Source organism: Ailuropoda melanoleuca, chromosome 6 (assembly GCF_002007445.2).
Source record: "Ailuropoda melanoleuca isolate Jingjing chromosome 6, ASM200744v2, whole genome shotgun sequence".
Lineage (NCBI taxonomy): Eukaryota > Metazoa > Chordata > Mammalia > Carnivora > Ursidae > Ailuropoda > Ailuropoda melanoleuca.
In genome coordinates, this window is record NC_048223.1 from 49,060,397 (window position 1) to 49,081,602 (window position 21,206).

Here is a 21,206-nt window from a genome sequence, read left to right on the forward strand (position 1 = left end):
CTTTATGACATTTTAGCTATACTTATTCCTTTTTCCTTCTCCCCAGGTCTGTGGTAGCTCTGAAAGTAAATTGACATACAACTATCAAAGCTGTGAAATTAAGCATCCCAGAAAACACTGTAAGGGGGAGAAAAGGATTAAAACCCATGGGAAAAAACCCTATTCCCCAGAGAATTCTCATTATTTTACATGTGTGGAAGTTCCCTGAAAGCCTCATTCTCAGGAATTATCTTTATCTGAACTGAATCAGAGCTCATTCTCTGCAAATAAGTCTATCCCAGAACATTTGTCATAAACAATCAGTGGTAATTGTTTAACACTACAACTGCCAGAAGGAGTGATTTCAGCTGGGGTGAACAGATGGCTGACCAAGAAAGTGAAAAGAAAAAATAAAGAAATGTGAAGTCGATAAGGTGTCATGAAGAAATCTGACATATTCCTAGTGATCAAAAAGATCATACAATGAACGTAAATATGTGCATGCTGAGGAAAGACCTAAAAGGGCTGTTATCTCTCACTTCTGATAGACCTGAAGGACCTGCACAAACAGAAAGTGAAGGCACAGAGTTATAAACTGCCTGCTAAAATATCGAAAGCCCCAAACGCACATACAGAACCTCCTGACAAAGGCTAGGAGACTTACCAATTCAAATTAATTCAGAAAATCTCTGTCTAAGCATTACCTGATGACAATGCACACCAATCAGAGATTTTAGTAGCTGTATACATCAAAGAATACAGACTTCATAGAATTAGTTCAGAAAATTAAAGAAAAAAAGCAACAGTAAAAACAACAAGCAGAAAGCAACAACAATCAGAAAGCAACAATGAACTAGGGTGGGTTTCTGATTTTCAAAGCAGATACACAATAATATTGAATTTTCCAGTTTTCAATAAAATATTATTAGATGCAAAAAAAGGAAACATGATTCATACTCATAAGAAAAAAAAAACAGTCAAAAAAAGCCCAGAGGTAAGACCTATCAGATAAAGACATTCAATTTAAACTGTGGATTTGAATTAAATATGTTCAAGTAACAAAGAAACCATGTCTAAGTAATTAAAGGAAAAGTATGAGGCCATCATACCAAAAAGAAAATATAATAGATAGAAATTATAAAAGAGAGCAAAGTAGAAATTCTGAAAAGTATAGTACTAAGATACAAAACTCATTAGCAAGTTCAACACCATAACTGAACTGGCAGAAGAAAGAAAAAATGACCTTTAATATAGGTCAATTAATGTCCAATTAGGGGAAAGATAGAAAGAAAGAAAAAATGAACAGAGCCTCAATAATCACAGACACCATCAAACAATGGAATACATATCATTGTTACCCCAAAAGGAGAGGACTGACAGAAAGGACAGAAAGAATGTTTGAGAAAATTATTGAAACCTCTCCAAATTTGATTAAACACATTAATCTGCACATGCAAGAATGACAAAGAACTCCAAGCAGGATAAATTCAAATACACCCACATCAGCACACATAGTTAACAAGTCAGAAGTTAAGAAAAATAGAAAATTTCGAGCAGCAAGAAAAAAGGGAGTCATCATGTACAAGAAATTCACAAAAAGGAAAATAACCAACTTCTTGTTAGAAACCATGGAAGCCAGAAGACAGCGGGATGACATAGTCAAATTACTCCTAGAAAAAGGACAGTGAATCTAAAATTCTATATCTAGCAAAACTATCCTTCAAAACCAAAGCAGAAATTAAAACATTTCCAGATAGACAAAAGCAGAGAAAATTTGTCACAACAGATCTTTTCCACAAGAAATACTGAAAAGAGGGGCATCTGGGTGGCTGAGTGGGTTAAGCCTCTGCCTTCAGCTCTGGTCATGATCTGGGGTCCTGGGACTGAGGCCGGCATCAGGCTCCCTGCTCAGCAGGGGGTCTGCTTCTCCCTCTCCCTCTGCTCCTCCTCCCTGCTTGTGTTCTTTCTCTCTCTCAAATAAACAAACAAATAAATAAATCTTAAAAAAAAATACTGAAAGGAATTCTTTAGAAAAGAACACTAGAAAGTAACTTAATTCCACACAGAGAAATAAAGAGCACCAATCTACTAAAATAGATACATAAATAGGAAAACAGTAGAAATGTATTTTGCTTGTAATTCTATCTTCTTACATCAGTTTTAAAAGATAACTCTACAAAGAAATTATAAAACAGTGCTGATAGGCTTATAATATATAAAGGCATAATTTACATGATAAAAATAGCACAAAAGAGTAGAGCAAGAACAAGGTAATACTGGGGCAAAGTTTTGGTGTACTACTTAAATTAAATTGGTGTTATTCTAAAACAGATAACTTTAAATTAAGATGTTAATTTTAATCTTAAGGTAACCACTAAGAAAGTAACACAAAAATAGAGTAAAAAAAAAAAAGAAATAAAATGGTAAAGTAGGGTATATCTATTTAATTAAAAAGACAGCTGAAATTGAGAAATGGAGGAATAAAAAAGTCATAACAGAGGAAACAAATAGCAAAATGACATATACCCCAACTTATCAGTAACATATCAAATACAAAAATAAAAACACTTCAAAATAAGTCAGCAATTGTCAGAATATATAAAATAACATGACTAGACTGAAAGGCATCCAGATTGGAAAAATAAAACTATATTCACAGATGCATAGATGACATAATCTTGTATATGAAAAATCCTAAGGAATTCATATGAACATACACACACACACACACACACACATTGTGCTTTAAAGGATTCCACCAAGAAGGTGAAAATACAACCTACAGAATGGAAGAAAATATCTGTAGATAATCTCTTACAAAGGACATTTATCCATAATATATAAAAAAACATAACTCAAAAATAAAAAAACCTAATTAAAAATTGAGCAAATGTTAGTAGGTGATTAAAACAAGTTTGCAGAACACAAGATTAATATACAAAAGTCAATCACTTTCCTATACACCAGAAATGAAAAAGTGGAATTTAAAATTAAAAACACCATATCATTTACATTTGCACTCCAAAAATGAAATACTAAAATTAAAAAAAATCTAACAAAATATGTACAAGATCTACATGAAGAAAGCTACAAAACTGATTAATGAAATCAAAGAACTAAATACATGAGGAAACATTCCATGTTCATAGATGTGAAGACCCAATATTGTCAAGATGTCAGTTTTTCTCAATTTTATCTATAGATTCAACAAAATCCCAATCAAAGTATCAAGTTATTTCATGGATATTGACTAACTGATTCTAAAGTTTGTATCTAGAGACAAAAGCCCAAAAAGCCAACTCAATATTGAAGGAGAAGAAGGAAAGGAGAAGAAGGAAACTGGAAGACTAACACTACTCAGCCTCAAGACTTGATGTGGTAATCAAGACAGTGTGGTATCGGCAAAAGAAGACATACAGATCGATAGAATAAAACAGGGATCCCAGAAGTAGACCACATAAATACAGTGGTCTTTGACAAAGGAGCAACTGTGATACAATGGAGCAAAAAGAGTTTTCAACAAAAGGAACAACTGGACATCCACATGCAAAAATTAATCTAGACACAGACTATACACAACTCACAAAAAATAAGTCAAAATGGATCACAGACCTAAATGTAAAATTGCAAAACTCCTAGAACATAAGAAAATAGACATATGAGAATATGGCAAAGGCTTTTTAGACACTGTGCTAAAGGCATAATGCATGAAAGAAATAATTGATAAACTGGATATCACTAAAATTTAAAATTTCTGCTCTGCAAAAAAAAAATGTCAAAAGAATGAGAAAACAAGCCACAGACTAGGAGAAAATATTTGCAAAAGACATATGATAAAGGAAAGTTATCTAAAATATACAAAGAACTCTTAAAACTCAACAATAAGAACACAATCTGATTTAAATATGGACCAAAGACCTTAACAGACACCTCACCAAAAATATTTAAAGATGCAAAATAAGCATATGAAATGATGCTCAACATCATAGGTCATCAGGGAAATGCAACACAGAAACACCAGAACACACTTATTAGAATGACCCAAATCTGGAACAGAGACACTATCAACTGCTGACAAGGTTACGGAGCAACAGGAACTCTCATGCATTGTTGGTGCGAATGCAAAATAGTACAACCACTCTGGAAGACAGTTTGGCAGTTTTGTATAAAATTATACATACTCTTTACCATATGATCCATCAACTGCATTCCTTGATATATACCCAAAGGACTTGAAAAGTTATGTCCACACAAAAACCAGGATACAGATGTCTAGACCAGCTTTATTCATAAATGCTAATAACTGGAAGCAACCAACATGTCCTCAAGGAGGTGAATGAATAAACAAACTATGGTACATTCAGACAATGGAATATCATTCAGCCCTTCGAAAATAAAAAAGAGCTGTCAAGCCATTAAAATACATGAAAAAAACGTGCATGCATACTACTAAGTGGAAGAAATCAACCCCAAAAAGCCACATACTTATACTGTAACATTACAATTATATCACACTCTGGAAAAGGCGAAACTATGGAGATAGTAAAAAGGACCAGTGGTTGCCAGGGGTTGGGTGGAGGGATGAACTGGAAGAGCACCAAGGATTTTTAGGACAGTGAAAATACTGTATACAAAATCATAATGACGGCTACCTGTCCTGATACATTTCTCCAAATGTGCAACACCAAGATCCCAGAAATAGACTGTAAACCAATGTAAACTATGGACTTTGGGCAAGTATGATGTGTCAATGTAGGTTCACTGAGTGTGATAAATGTACCACTCTAGAGGGGGATGCTGATAATGACAGGAGGCTATGAACGTGTAGAAGCAGGGGCATATGGGCAATCTCTGTCTCTTCCCCTACATTTTGCTCTGAACCTAAAACTGCTCTAAAAAAATAAAGTCTCAATTTTAAAAGTAGAGCAAATGATTCGAATAGGTATTTCTCTAAGGAAGATTGATAAATGGCCAATAAGCACATGAAAACATGTCACTAGGAAAATGCAAATCAAACTCACAACATGCTACTTCACACCTACTAGGAGACCAATAATGAGAACAGAGAAAAGCAGGAAAGTATGAATGATCATGAGGATAAAAAATTGAAACCTTCATGTACTGCTGTGAGACAACAAGAAAGGGTAGCTGCTATAGAAATATACTGCAGATGACTTGTAAAAATACATTTTAAAAAGTATAAAACCACTAGTATTATTCTTTTATTGAAGCATAACTGACATACCATACCCTATTCGCTTTAAGTATACATCATAGTGACTCAGTATTTTTTTAAAATATTTTATTTATTTATTTGAGAAAGAGAGAGAGCAAGAGCAGGGACAGAGAAAGAAGGAGAAGCAGACTACCCTGCTAAGCAGGGAGCCTGATGTGGGACTCGATCCCAGGACCCTGGAATCATGACCTGAGCCAAAGGCAGATGCTTAACTGACTCAGCCACCCACATGCCCTGTGATTCGGTATTTTTTACTTGTGAAATGATCCCCACAATAATTCTACTTACTCTCTGTCACCATCAAAGTTACTCCAATATTATTGACTATATTCTCTATGCTGTATATTACATCCCCACAACTTATTTATACATGGAAGTTTGTACATCTTTATCTCCTTCAACTATTTCGTCTTCCCTTCAATCTCCCTGCCCTTCAGTAATCAAGGGAACTAGTAAAATTATTAAACAATGTGTAAAAACATTAAACACAAAGGATTGATTTTAAAATATGCAATGTGCTTCTTTGAATTAACAATATGAAATAAAAATGAAATATATTTCAGTTATCAGATTGGCATAAATTCCAAAGATCGATAAAATACAGTGTCAGTAATCATTTATAGATATAAATAAATTCAGCTCTTTGGAAGGTAACTGAATCTATTCTGTAAAATGTAAAATACTTATGACCTTTGATCTAGTAATTCTATATGTACGGTCTTATGCTATAGAAATACTCAAATATAGATATATATCAGAGATACATACAAATATCACTTCAGTGTTGTTTCAAATAGAAAAAACGAGAATCACTAAAAAGAGACAACTAAAATACGAAATATTGTGTAAGCAGCAAAAATAGAATGGCATAGGAGTATACGCACAGGCACAGAAGTATCCTTAAAGCATATCATAAAATAAATAATGTATGTGTCATAACAATATGTACAATGTAAAAATAGCTGTGAAACATGTCTATCTGTGCATGTGTGTACATGTGTGTATAAAGTGCATATACAAAGGTACAGAGAAGGACAGTGGTGAGCACCCTCACTTGTTAGCAGCCATTCATGTAACATGTGCAGAGAGATCTGGCCAAGGCAGATACCTTAATTTCATTTTCAACCTATGTTCCATCTTTGGATTTGGGTTCATCCTTTTGAGGGGCAGCAAGATGCAGGGGCAATTCACAAAATACCACACAAGAATAACCAGCGCTGAGGTTTCCTCCCACGCAAGTAGGAGAGGTGGAGTGAGGAGCATACAGCAAACACGGAACACATTTACAATACGGCCAAGACGGCAGGACCTGGAGAACCTCAGAAACACTCCAACAGGTAGGCTCACTGCTCTGACTTCCGTTTCTGCCCCCAGCACCAGTCCTGTGACCACAATAACCTCACAGCTTTACTGAGATGCCATATTAACATCAGGAAAATCAAAACAATAAGAACAGTTGTTGTAGAACCATACTTGCAACAAGACATCCTAAAACAAAAGCAAACACTACATTGCCGCCTTGGCTTTTCACTTCATTGATCACTTGTAGTCAGGAACACTGCACCAGAGTAATACTATCTCCTTCTAGCATGGCATGACTTATTCTCCTGACTGTTTTAAACTAATCTCCTCTGCATCATCCAATACAGCACTCACATATTAATCAAACCCAACGACACAGCTCTCTAGCTGCATATTCATTTGTTCATAGAGCCACACATGAATCCAGGTTCTGCACCTGTTGGCCCTGGCCATGGTGGGCACAGAGACCGAACTCTGAATACACGGTTTAACTTTTCTCAAACTGAGCCCCATAGTTTTCACCCATCCCCTCCTTGTTTCACGTTTGCTTCCTCTTAATGTATTTGTTTTGACACAGAATCAGCCCTAACAGGAGGTAGGGCTCCATAACCTTGACCAGGCGATTAGCTCAAAATTTTAACACTCTGCAACCTTTTCTTACTGTAGGCAATTTCACCATAAAACGTAAAATTCTTCCTGAAGTGTTTTTTCCACAATATCATGTGCTTATATTTTTACAGGCTTCTTATCAAATAACCAAATTATATATTTATTTTTCATATAAAGTAAAATAAAAATCAATACACATTATACATACATACTATATATATTTATGCTATATTTATACTTATTACTACATTTCTTACTGTATTATGTTTATATACTATATTTATATTCTCTCTCTCTATATATATATACACACACATATATAAAATATATTCCTATTACTAGCAATATAATAACATATATTCCCATGGTTGAAAACACTACAATAAATGGAAATTCTCCCTTCTTATTCTACGAGTTTCTGCATATTATTTTCACGTGGAGATTGTTTTGTGTTTAGTAGAAAACTCCAAGTACAATTGTGTGTCCAGTTTCAAAACTAACGATTTATACAAAAGGCTAGTACCAAAAACAGAAGGAAGGAGAAATTACTCACAGGGAGGAGAAGAAAGGCAAAATTCCAGATTCTTTAATGTCTAGAAAGCTCAATATTAAGAACCAAAGGGACAGCTATTATGTAACCATGTATTGACATTATGTTAAATTACTCAAGAAAACTTTAACTTGAATTATTTATCTTAATCCTCACAACATATGTTAAGAGCTATTATCTCTTCCAAACTAACGAATGGAACTTTGAAGGAAGTAAATAATTGAGGTTTGTACCGCTGGTTAAGGGTTATTGTCATTATTCACATCCTGCTTCTGGGGCTCTAGGGAGCTTTTATTTTTATTTTTATTTTTTTTTTTAAAAGATTTTATTTATTTATTCGACAGAGATAGAGACAGTCAGCGAGAGAGGGAACACAAGCAGGGGGAGTGGGAGAGGAAGAAGCAGGCTCATAGTGGAAGAGCCCGATGTGGGGCTCGATCCCACAACACCGGGATCACGCCCTGAGCCGAAGGCAGACGCTCAACCGCTGTGCCACCCAGGCGCCCCTCTAGGGAGCTTTTAAACACTAAGTAAAACTAACGTATTTGACAACTTGGCATGGGAAAAAATACCAAACATCTGTATGCAGAAAATCCAGCTGTGAATCCCAGATTTTCCACATAGACCCTGAGTGCTCATTAATTCCTAACTTCAGATTTCTTGACTCATAAAGGAGTGTAGTATGAAATTAGGTATGAGTGTATCTATTCGTGAAGGCACCTCTGGCTGCCCTAACACACAGGCTATGAAGAATCAGTGATTTAACACAATAAAAATGTATTTCTCATTCTCAAAAACCTAAAAAGGTCTCTTTGAATGGTAGGCACTTCACTTCCAGGTTCCAGTTAGAGACTCAGAGTCATTCTACCCCATGGTTCCGTCATCCTCAATCCACGACTCACAACAGAACCCAGCGTTTCGTCTCCACTCTAGATAGACTAAAAGCTGTTCAGAATAATGTTAATTTCGGGGTGCTTGGGTGGCTCAGTTGTTTAAGCATCTGCCTTCAGCTCAGGTCATGATCCCAGGGTCCCTGTCAGCAGGGAGTCTACTCCTTTCTCCTCCCCTGCCCTTCCCCCCAGTTCGTGCTCTTTTTCTTTCTCTCTCTCTCAAATAAACAAATAAAATATTTTAAAAAAGAATAATGTCAATTTCTATTTGTGACACATTTCCCAAAGGCAGCACCAAGAATTGCTAAAAATTACATAAAAATTTTAATATTCCTCAGAAAAATAAGAGAATTATTTACAATGTTTTAAATCAAACATTTATGAGGTGCTCTGTTTTTAATCCATGTTCTTGTGTATATATCTAAGGTAAGACACAGACATAAGAACAGCCCACTGGATTTTTCTCGCCAAACAACAGGGAATTGCAAAACTGTTGCACGATCCCATTTATCAGCATTTTTATAGTTCTATCAGACACTCCTGCATTTCTTTTGGGATTTACTTTGCTGTATCAAATTGGATGCCAAATTAATTTTCTGAAGAGTTAAGTCTGAATTATTCCTCAATTAACTTGTCAAATTACTGAAATCTGAATTATGCCATCAAGGAATACTATTCAAGTGAACCACCATCTTTTTGAAGCATTAGCTGTCTGTTCTTTCTAGCATGACAAATAGAGCTACTGGGGCATCCAACTTTTGGACACTATTAACTTACAGTCTAATCAACAGGAGAATCTAGAATTCTGTCCATTATGACAAAGAACCTGATGATGCATGTTTGAGACATGACAACACCATGCAAGGATGTAGTGACTTGGTTAAACATCCCAAATTCTTTGTAACCATCTGATCCATACCTCCAGGGATAGTAATATTACCTCTACCCTTCTAGGAAAATTGATTTTTATGTCTACTATTGAATTTGCTAATTTGCTTATACCTTTCTTAGGAACTTTGCCCTGGCTATTTTCTGCCTGGAAAAATTTACCTGAATCTTCTGCATTCTTTTATTCTTTAGGCCCTAGATCTTTTTCTTTTTATGTAATAACTTTATTTTAGAGTAGTTTAAAATTTATTAAAAAATGCACAGATAGTACAGAATGTACCAAAATGTTGTACAATTTTAATCAAAAGTATACAGCCTTTTCAGACCAGCTTCAAATTGTCCATGATACAATTAATCATGGTATTAGTCTGTTGTTTAAGGGGAATATAAGCTCAACTGAGCCAAATATGAACCTGTGTCATGTAAGCATTCATGACTACTGATTGGATTTGGGGGAAACTTGCAAAAGGAGAATATTAAATGAGCACAAGTTCGTCTTATTAAATCTTTTTGTAAGAATGCCCATAGCTATTTCTTAGCTTTTGAAGACATTTTGTATTTTTACAATTTATAGGGTAGCTTGAAGGTAATCTCAATGAATCATTTGCATAAGTCAATACATAAAGAGCGATTCAGAGTTACAAAATANTAATCTCAATGAAACATTTGCATAAGTCAATACATAAAGAGCAATTCAGAGTTACAAAATTAGATAATCAAAGTTTTTAGAATCTCACAAGTATTACACACAACATAACAATTTAAAATAGAAGAAAGAACTGAAAAGATCTCATCATATGAGGAATTTTACTATGAACATATGAATGACATAAGAAAGGGGGGGTAATCAGAAGGGGGAATGAAGCATGAGAGACTATGGACTATGAGAAACAAACTGGGGGCCTCAGAGGGGAGGGGGTGGGGGAGTGGGATAGACTGGTGATGGGTAGTAAGGAGGGCACATATTGCATGATGCACTGGGTGTTATACGCAACTAATGAATCATCGAGATTTACATCGAAAGCCGGGGATGTACTGTATGGTGACTAGCATAATATAATAAAAAATCATTAAAAAAAAGAAAAAATTATAATTTTGATTACNCATCGGAAGCCGGGGATGTACTGTATGGTGACTAACATAATATAATAAAAAATCATTAAAAAAAAAGAAAAAATTATAATTTTGATTAGTAAATTGTTTAATATTAAACCAAAAGCACCAGACTAAAAGACCAGGCTCTATAATGCCAAGACTACAAAACTACACCAATTTATACATTTCTATGTGCTTTTTGATACACAAACGTCAAGAATTGAGAAAGAAAGAAAGATTTGAAAATATGATTATATGTTCAGCATGGCCAGGGAGAAATTACACAGAACTGTAATTCATGATTTTCGGTTTTCAGTTTTCATACTAACTGATTGTGGAGTTTGGGCATTAATTTGAATCTCTGACTCCATTTGTCAAATGTAGACTAAAGTGTCCATCTGTACCACATAAGCACTTGGAGAATAAACTGAGAAAAGGATATGCATACACTTTGCAAACACCAGAATACTATACAGGAGTAAGCAATAAAAGTAGTGAGCCTGCCTTGTCTGGCCCCACACACCCTCACAAAAGAATTCCAAGTTCTTCTATGAATATTTGCTGGAATTTTCTGTGTATAGAAAAATCTTTACGTACACCTCTTAATTCAGCTCAGCTCAAGTCCAAAGATTAAATTCCACAGTTGCCTTAAACCTGGCTCTTGGGAGTGATGACTGTCTAGAGGAACTGACATGTGGGGGTTTTAGGAGAGTTGCTGGTTAAAGACACAGGACCTGGACAGGGGAATAAGAGGTAAAAGACTCCTGAGGCACAACACAGAGATCAGGGGGGAAAAGCTGCAGGCGGCAAAGAGAGAGCTAGGTACAGAGGGGCAGCTGGAGGACAAGGTTGGGGAAGGTTCATTAGGAAAAGTGTCTAGTTTGCTAACTGCTCATTAGCTTTGGGCAGGGAATCTTTTACTAAAAGAATTTTTGATTCAGAGTTTCATGCGGAGGCCTCTCATACCAGTGAAAACTGCTGCCCCACTGGTCCTGATAAATATTATTCTTTTATTTTTTGAGGGCACTTGTCAGGTGAACAATTTTGTTCAAGTCACATGTTCCCCAGAGTGGCCACTGAAGCCCTCAATCATCCTTAGTGAAGTTATGCCATTTAGAAAGATAAGTGCTAGAGTTAGTACTGTACACACACAGAAGTTTTTCCTGGAAGACGATAAGATTTACACTTAGAAGACCCCATGAGAGCTGGCAACCATAGAAAGGAATATAATGCTTGTACCCCTGTGTCTCGGGTCCCCAGTCTTATGGATGGCCTCCTCTGAACATGGACTCGGCAATCTCCATTCTGCCCAGCAGGCAAAACACCAGAGAGAAAGCTCTCTAGGTCAAAGCCAAGATCTCCGGCCAGAAACTCAAGAAGGAAGGAAAACCTTGTCTGGTTTTATTGACGACTCAGCAGTTTGTCCAAATGGACAGTCTGTGTCCAGCCTGTGACTGAGAGGGCCTCCGCCCATGTTCTCCCTTGTATTTTTCCTACAACAAACACTCTTAAACAGCACAAAACAAAACTAATATGAAACAGAGCAAAAGGGATGAAAAGGAATGCCTGATTCCACCAAAAATGCAAGACAAAGGGGAACAGATCACAAAACCAGATACCAAACTACAAATCCATAGCAGTTGGCTGATAAAGGAACTCATCACAAAGAAAGAGCAGCTCAGAGCCAGTGCTGACTTACCACGTTGGAGCAGACTCCGCCGCTTGCCGCAGGGTGCAAGGGATCTCTGTAGCTACCATGCCTGGCAGGACACTGGGCTCCAAAACAGCAGTGAGGAACCTCCAGAAAACTGTGAAAATGAACAAATTCACATCACTAAGCGAAAGATTAAAATCAAAGATTTTGTGCAGCCCTCGGAATTAGAAGTGGACCTCCATTCTCAGTAATTCCATAAACTAGGCTGCACTGAAAACCTCTCTCAAAAAATTCATAAGGATATAGATGCTGAATGAAAAGTAACAGTGGTTTTTACTTATTTTTAAAAGTTACAACTGGATGTGCAAGAAACAAACAAAAATCTTCATGTACCAGAATTAGAGTATAATGAGAAAGTAATCGATGTGTGAGATGATGTTTCCACAGCCATGAAAGAATTCTGGATTCAGCCACAGTCAGGGGGTTAGATATTAACACCCACCTCCCTAAGGAGTGAGACCCCAGGCCTCCTTAGGCCCACAGAACACTGGGAGTTAGAGCTTAAACCGCTGTGAAAAAAAATTAAAGCCACTTGAAGGGATACAATTCTAGTCAAAGAAGGAATAAGTAAGTAACTTGAAAGTATACAATACATTTAATGTATTTAATGTTTGTCTTGGACTTGACTAGAAAAAAAATACAACTATCTTATGGAAAACTGAAACTGTACTTCACAGAGTTTGGAGTCCAAATTTCTTACTTATTATAAAGAAAATGGAAGTCAAAATTTATTTTAAAAAGTTGTCCCAAACATGCAACGTCCTCTGACAAAATCAAATTCAAACCTGTTCTGGAGTGACACTTCAAAAACAGAAGCCAAAAGGATTTTATGAACAAATAAAAATCAATGTGTCCTTAGAAATTACATCATAGCGTAAAATCTTACAACACAAAAAGAAACAATACATCATGATAAGAGTAAGAAGATTCTACAATTTCAGGAATTAGAATACTCAAAAAAAAAAAAAGACCACAAAATATCAGAACAATCTGCCTCAGCCTATTAAACAAATATGTGTGAAATTATCAGCTACATACATTTTAAAAGTATAGAACTAACAAGGACAAAAGAGACATTAAGGAAAAATAACAAACAGATTATTTTAAAGGACTAACTAGAAAATGCAGACATTAGAAGGTGGAAATTTTGCAATCCAGAACACAATACACATAACCCCGACAAGTCCAATGATACCTAAACTGTAAAAGACTGAGTTGTAGCAGCAAGGAATAGGCAAACTGAAGATTTTAACAACAAGAAAAATCATTAAATGACCAAAGCAAGAAGCAAAAAATTGTATCTCTGATCCTATTTTTGTGAAACACTGGTAATTACAACAAAAAGAACAATCAATAAAAGCGTGCATGAGTGTGTGTGTGTGTGAGAATGGCAGAAGTACTGAAGAATAAACTTCAAATTGTTAACTGAAGGAAGAGAGGATATCTGTCAAAAACAGATACAAATATGATTGAGATGAAAAGCAAATGTAATTTTTAAAGAGATACATATAAAAAGATGATGGCCAATGTTTTTAATGGAATTCAGCTCAGAGTGGTTTCAAATGATGTGTAACACTGTATAGAAGGTTAAAAGGTTCTATACTGAGCATGAACCACTTACAATTATGGGATTTTAAAGGGCTATTTGATTATGAAAAACCTTATTTCCCCTTATGACTATTCCATTTCATGATTATGAAAAAAACCTTATTTCCCCTTATGACTATTCCATCCCTGACATACACCAAGCCTGAAATATTTAACAAAAGAAGTGGGGAAAGCTGTGTTTGTGCACTGGATGGCTTCCACACAGCGGAAAGCTGAGATTTCTCACTCTGGTGTCTCTGCGCCTTTTCACGTCTTCACCTGCGACAAGCTGGTTCAACTCTGCTCATCACCCGACATCAGCCGCAGGATTGAAAACCTTCAGCCTGAACCACTACAATCACCATTTCCAGAGATACTTTGTAGAAAGAGTTTCGCCAAAAACATGTTTTCTTTAGTTATCACAATATTTTCAGGAAAAGAGGACCAGAAAAAATCATTTTCACGTAATTGGTATTAGTTACCGAGTAAATGAGGTTCTTGTTCCGCACACTTCTACAAAGCTTAAAATTTATTCTGAGCATTCTCATGCAATATAAATTGCACATATGAATTTCTTATCATTTAAGTCACACATAAATACTTGAACAAGAGGCACATAACATTTTAGGTTCCTCCATACAACTCCCATTTAAAAAATGCACCCTTTCTCTCTCTCTCTCTCTCTATCTCTCTCTCTCTCACACACACACACACACACACACACCTCTCATTAGTTCCAGGCTTAACTGCATCCAACGGATGCAAAAAGCATTGATTTTTAAAAGAGGTAGTTTAATTCAAGTGACAACATTGTATTTTGTTATTTGTTTTTAATTCTCTGTTTTAGTTCAAATTTCCTTCCTATTGCCTGAAACTGTCAAGGATGAGCTAGGGACATATGACTCATTTTATTACAGGTGCAATTAGCTACCTTGCTTTCTCACGGAGAGGCTGATTACTTTGACTTTGAGGCAGTTGGGGATTTCCTTATTTGGATTTTAATGCCAACATTAAATACCTTCAATGTCCCTGTTAATGAATCTGCATTCAATTTTTTCTCCTAATGGAAGATGACATTCTGCTGCAGACACCTGTTGCAGCCACCTCTCTTTAACAGGATGTCAAGAAAAACGTGAGATTCTCTGGAATCACGTCCAACTACTAATATTAGCATCTATTTATTCAATCATTTTACATTGATGCATGAGTTTGAGTTGACCCTTGAAAGCTTTTGCAGAATGAAGAGCTGGTTTGATCAAATGCTCATTTGTTGTAAAGGCAGATTCTCCAAGCTTATTTTTACTAATAAACAACAGATTTCATGAGTAAGTTGGCTGAGATGCAAATGGTAGAAATTACAGACTTTAAGGACAGCAAACGCACAGTAGGCGCTCTTCCTAGAAATGCAGATCCTTTGCAGCTTTGAAGTATTAGCTCTTCAGATTTGAGTGATTTCATTGGTATTCTATTTATACAGATGTCAAGTCGAGTTTTCTTCCTGTTTCGAATCTCGCAGGTAACACCTATTCTCAAGAGTAGCACTGATCACCACCTTCATTCTCAATTTATGCCCCTTCCCAAAAATACAAGACACTGTGAAACACAGCGAGACAGAGGCTGCTGTAACACCTGGGAAAAGTCTCACCAGTGACTTCTACCAGAAGTGCCAAAGAAAACAAGTTACATGGGTAACTTAATTCGACTAAATGAGAGCCCAAGACAGAAAGTTCAGGCAACAATGTTTCAAAAGCCATAGATTTGACTTGAAAGATATTTTAACCTCTAGAAAGAGAAGATACGGCCTAGAAGTGGAAAGCTGTTGATTACAAGCACTTTGCTGAGATGAGAAAAAGATCTTTGCTAAGGGTAACTTGAGTTAGATCTGGGAGAATATTCAGTATTTCCCTTTTAAGAGCCAGGTTATTCAATCTGAGCTTTCCTTTATTTCCTTTTCCCCCCAGCTCTTAAGAAATTAGGAATTTGCTTGTGTTCCCTCTCTCGCTGGCTGTCTCTCTCTCTGTCAAATAAATAAAATCTTTAAAAGAAAAAAAAAAGAAATTAGGAATTTGCAACAGCTCTGAAATCTTGAATTTCCTTATCTATAAAACCCAATAACCTTTCCTTCCACTTGTCTTAGAATAGTTAGCCTTGGTCCTCCTCATTGATAGGTGGCGCTATGGAATGTGTGTGGAAAAAAGCTCTGCCTCTGGATGGATGGTGACAAAACGGTCTCCCACAAGCTACCGTGGCCACCGAAGAAGGAACCTGTCTTTGCAAGCAGCAACTCTCACACAATGTGAATACTCCTTCAAGGTGCCTGGCTGGCTTGATAAGAGTTAAACAATTTCAATACCTCCTAATTTTATTTAATTTTGCCTTGGTGAGTCAAATTGCTGTGCTATGAGTCTAATGCTGTGTAGCCACTTCAACAAACATGCATAGATCATCTCAAAGTTTCCACAGATTAGAAGTCTGGGTACCACTGGGATGGGTCCTCTACTCAGGATCTCATAGGTGGAATCCAGGTGACAGCCATCTCCCCTGAGGGCCAGGGTCCTCCCAAAGCTCCCAGGGTTGTGGGCTGAATCCAGTTCCTTGAGATTATAGGACTGAGGGCCTCAGGATTAAAAAGACAAGATGGAGAAATTATGTAAAAGCCTGAGACGGAAATTCTAGAAATAATGGATGAGATGATCAGCAAATTATACACAACTAAAAAGAGGCTTTTTAAACTGGAAGGTAAACCAAGATATAAAATATATCAAAGATAAGATAAAATATAAAGACTTTTGTTTTCAATAAAAACATTTTTTAAAAAGATAAAAATAAAGTCAAAAGCAGCATGGACACAGTGACATGGGAAAAATGGTCTGTCGTATATTAAGGAAAAAAGAAAGGAATAAGGCATATTTCTGACAATTTTTAAAAATTATTGAAAGATATTAACTGTGAAGTAAAAGCTAAATTTTAAGAGATATTAACTATTACATTTTAGAGATGCTAACTTACAGATTCAAGAAGTATTATGTATCAAAAGATGAATATGAAAATCATAAATACCGTACAAAATTGCTGAATATCAAAGACAGAAAAGAATTAATGCAACCAAAACAATACATGTATTACTTCCCAAAGAACTCCAAATGGACTGATGGCTGGTTTCTCCACGGAAATGGAGCTAGAAGAATATGGGATGTTATCTTGAAACCACAGAGCTGATATCTGTAGACCCATGTCACGAGAAATACTAAATAGTCCTCTTTGAGGAAATGTGGAAGAATGAAGAATAACAACACAGGTTATGTTGATTTATCTAAACTCATCACAATAAACATGGTCTGTATAACACAGCAATACAATATCCTTGGAGCTTTAAGTATATACTATTTTTTTAATGGCTTATAAGGAGAAAAGGGTTTAAAAGTATTAGAATGTTCCAAAGCCCTGGAATTAAGAAAAACAACAACAACAACAACAACAAAAATGTCACAGATACAGCCATATGCGTTGGCACTGCTTCTTGGCCAGCCAAAACCCAATGATTCTGGTCACTTTTTTTTTTCCCTATTCTATCTCAAAATCTTCCTGTATTGTTAATCCTCTAGATGTCAAGCGTTGGCTTTGACCTTTAGGAATTTCCCAGCTCTTCACCTAGCTTTCTAATTACCTCTCTCTGCCAATTTAAACTACAGTTTAGATTTCAAGTATATTGCTTAGATTAATAGTTAATATACATGACACATTTTTAAATGCCAATACCATCACCACCTTCAGATACTACAGAAAAAGCTTTCTGCTTGGATTTTTTCTATCCTTCATATATTCAATCACAACCTGGCCCAGAGCATATTTGCCTGAGTGAAGGATGAATAAATCAGAACTGAGGTCAATCCACTAGCCAAAGAACACTGAGAAACAAACAAATTCACCTTTTTAAGGTGAAAAAAAAAAGTTTGCTGATACCTTAATTTAAATTGGGGACTAAATTTTTTTTATTTCATTAAAATATTTATGTTTGGAAGATTAAAAGGGTGGATTGAGCTGTGTTTTTAGAGAAACTGTGTAATACAGACAGATACAGAGAATTTGCTGCTGATTATTGAAAATTAGCCACTTTATGGCCATTAAGCTGCCTTGGGTGTATTTAATTTAGAAAGAAATATAAATGTGTCGCTCATAATGTAACCCATTATAGGGTTTGGAATTTAAGTTTGAAATGTGAGGCTTTGCAATCTGGAATTTTGGCTTTTATGGAACACAACTTTAAAAAATTACTTTTAGAGCACTCATATTTACACTGTGAAAGTCTATATGCTTTACGGTGAATCCTCACTATTAGCAAAAATTTCAAAGTGAACATATCTAATGTCTCCACTCCTACTAGAACAGTACTTTAAAAACAACTGACAATTCCATGCATTTAACTTTTGGTAAAGCCCAACCACTAGATTCAATTTTATAGTAAAAATCTAAGTCACTGGTTTTAAATGGACATCTTAACAGCACCAGTTACAAAAAGCTTACAGTATGCCTGTGCTTCTAACTATTTCTTCTTACCTGCGATAATCAGCAGGATGGAGAGAGTTTTCTTTATTTCACTCGTGTAAACAACACCCAAACCATACATTATCCATAATAGCATGTTATAGATGCAATTTTGAAGCACGTAATTTCATGTAACCAAGCATTAAATGTAAAGTGTCTACAAAGACCAACTCTCTCATCTCTAGCTCTGTGAATTATGGTTCTATGTCAGAGCCCAGAAAAATGTACTTACTCTTTCTGATATTCTAGGGAAATGATCTACCCTGTGGCAAGGACCAAGATTTTAAATTTCATGAGCTGTATAAAAGGCAAAGCTTAAAAAATATTCATACCATATAGCAATTTCCATACATCACAAACTCAGTGAGTAGCTACCACATGATTTACATCTAGAAAACATGCAGAGCAGTATATTATACAAGATACTGGTTTCCAAATATTGTGCATAGAATATATTCATCTATCTGAATGTATTTCTTTTCAATAGTACCGATTTTGGTCAGAAAAGTGAAACATGCTCTTGTGCTGGGTAAAGAGGACACCGTATCTTCTACGAGAGAGGAGCAGGACTTCTACCTTTCCGTGCTTTTGCCACATGTGCGTAGGGTCCAGCTGTTTTCCCCTCCAAGGATGCACTGACAGATCTCAAATCTGATTGGACAGAGCAGGGGTCTACTGGGAGCACTGGTAAGCTCTGAGGTTCTGTTATTTTAAAACAAAATAATGAACACTGTAACCAGGCAGACATTGCTGCAATATGTTCTTCTGCAGTATCTGAAATTACCATTAAAATAATGTAGTTTTTTTTTTTGTTGCAAATTACAGGTATCTATCCTGAACTAGCTTAAGTCATTAATTTAAGGATGCTAAGGGATCTTAGAAAATTCAGGAAGACAAACGGGACCTGGCCTTAACAACAAGCTAGAGAACAGAGCTCAGAACCCATCCTGAGGATTCTGCTGTCTTCTGTGTACACCTAAGTCCAGATCTGCTTAGCTGTTCATGCACCCAGTCCTGTCCTACACGCCCACCCTCAGGCCAGCTGCTGTGCAAAACAATGCAGGAAACTGACCGGGAAGCCCAAAACGGGCACATCACCTAAACTAGGTCAGTCACTCCCTGACTCCAAAATTTGAAAGCTAAGATCAAGAATGAGAGGTCAATATATTGTAGGGCTGCTAAATATAACAAACAAATTTATAGGGTTCCCAGTCACATTTGAAGTTCAGATAAACAACAAATAATTGTCAGCACATATTTATACCAAAAAATATGCGTAATTCACCTGAAATTCAAATGTAACTAAGTGTCCTGTATTTTACCCCACAACCCTGGTACCTCTGGATGATACTGGAACATGTAAGCTTCGGAGATGGTCAGCTGCCAATGGCCAGTCTGTACAAAAGACTCTGATCTTCAACCTTTATTACCTCTTTGCAGAATGTAAGGTGGTAACTAAGATCTCCCTCTTGAAACACTCTACCTCTTCATTTAAAAAGTCAGTGTAATTTAAAAATGTACTCACAACACTGAAGAGCTGTTTTAACTTTGATGACCACATAGTTAGATTTTTAAAGAGCAGAAAGTGCCGAGAGTATTTTCACATTCCCTCATTTCTATGGCTATTTCTTCTTTCCTACTCTACAGAAAAGCATAAAAACTACAGAAATCACTTAGGAAAATTCCTAAACTTTAATAACTTTGTTTCCTGAGATTATTCCCTAATTGTAGGTCAGAGAATCAGGATGATGACACGTCCCAAGGCACGAACTGGAAGTTTATTGTGAGATTTCAATATGAAATTTTAACTGGCTTTGGAAATATATGTTAATTCTAATATGCGATTGAGTTTGATTTACTGGCCTTTTCTTAGGAGTCTTTAATAAAAATACAGTAAATGTATATTAGCTAAAAGCAAATTTCCTAGGATTACCCAATGCTAACAAAAGGAAAAGTAAAGGCTAAAATAACTTCTACAGGGTTTTACTCAGCAATTTCCAAGTTTATTAAAAGTATCACTAAGATGGGGCACCCAGATGGCTCAGTCAGGTAAGCATCCAACTGTTGGTTTGGGCTCAGGGTCATGACTTCAGGGTTGTGAGATCAAGCCCTGTGTGGGGCTCCGTGCTCAGTGTGGAATCTTCTAGAGACTCTTCCTCTTCTCCTGCCCTTCCCCCTGCTTGTGCTATCTCTCTCTAAAATAAATAAATCTTTTTAAAAATAAATAAAAGTATCACTGAGATAATTCATACAAAAATATCCAGCTGCCATTTAAAAAAATCATCGCTTGTACATTTCAAATATGAACATTTATAATCTAATTTTTACTTAATAACTCTGAAAATTTTTCAAATATACAAAACATTTACCTAAAACTCATTAATGGTGAAACTTAGGGCACAGTATTCCCGCTGCAAAAAGACTCAAGAAAGATACTATTTACATAAGCTCTGAGTTTAAAAGAACTATTAAGACATTCTGAACATTTACACAACGAATGAGGTTTAGAAAAATGTGATGTTTTGCTAAACATACTAAAATTTTATTCAGAAAGCAAAGGCATTATGAATCAATAAAAAGCAGTGAAGTATAATCTGCAAAATACTGGATTGGGGAAATGTTGTCTCCAAAAATAATGATGTAGAATAAAAGTTGAATTTTGAAAATATTAAAAACAAAAGAAGCCTTTTCAATAACTGGCGGGTTAGTTAACTTCATTGATTTAAACACTTTTTCAATGAAATAGTAATGAAACAGTAATCAATGAATCTAGCCACAGTTCCTATGTGTACACAAAATTGAGAACCTTGC

At 35.9% G+C, this 21,206-nt stretch overlaps 1 long non-coding RNA gene across 1 annotated transcript; it reads left to right on the forward strand.

Moving 5' to 3' along the window:
- Positions 1-16,101: 16,101 nt before the first annotated feature.
- LOC117802660 lies at positions 16,102-19,735 on the forward strand. The gene is made up of 3 exons (XR_004626064.1): positions 16,102-16,230; positions 18,883-19,082; positions 19,221-19,735. It is a non-coding gene; the product is annotated as an uncharacterized LOC117802660 (long non-coding RNA).
- Positions 19,736-21,206: the final 1,471 nt, after the last annotated feature.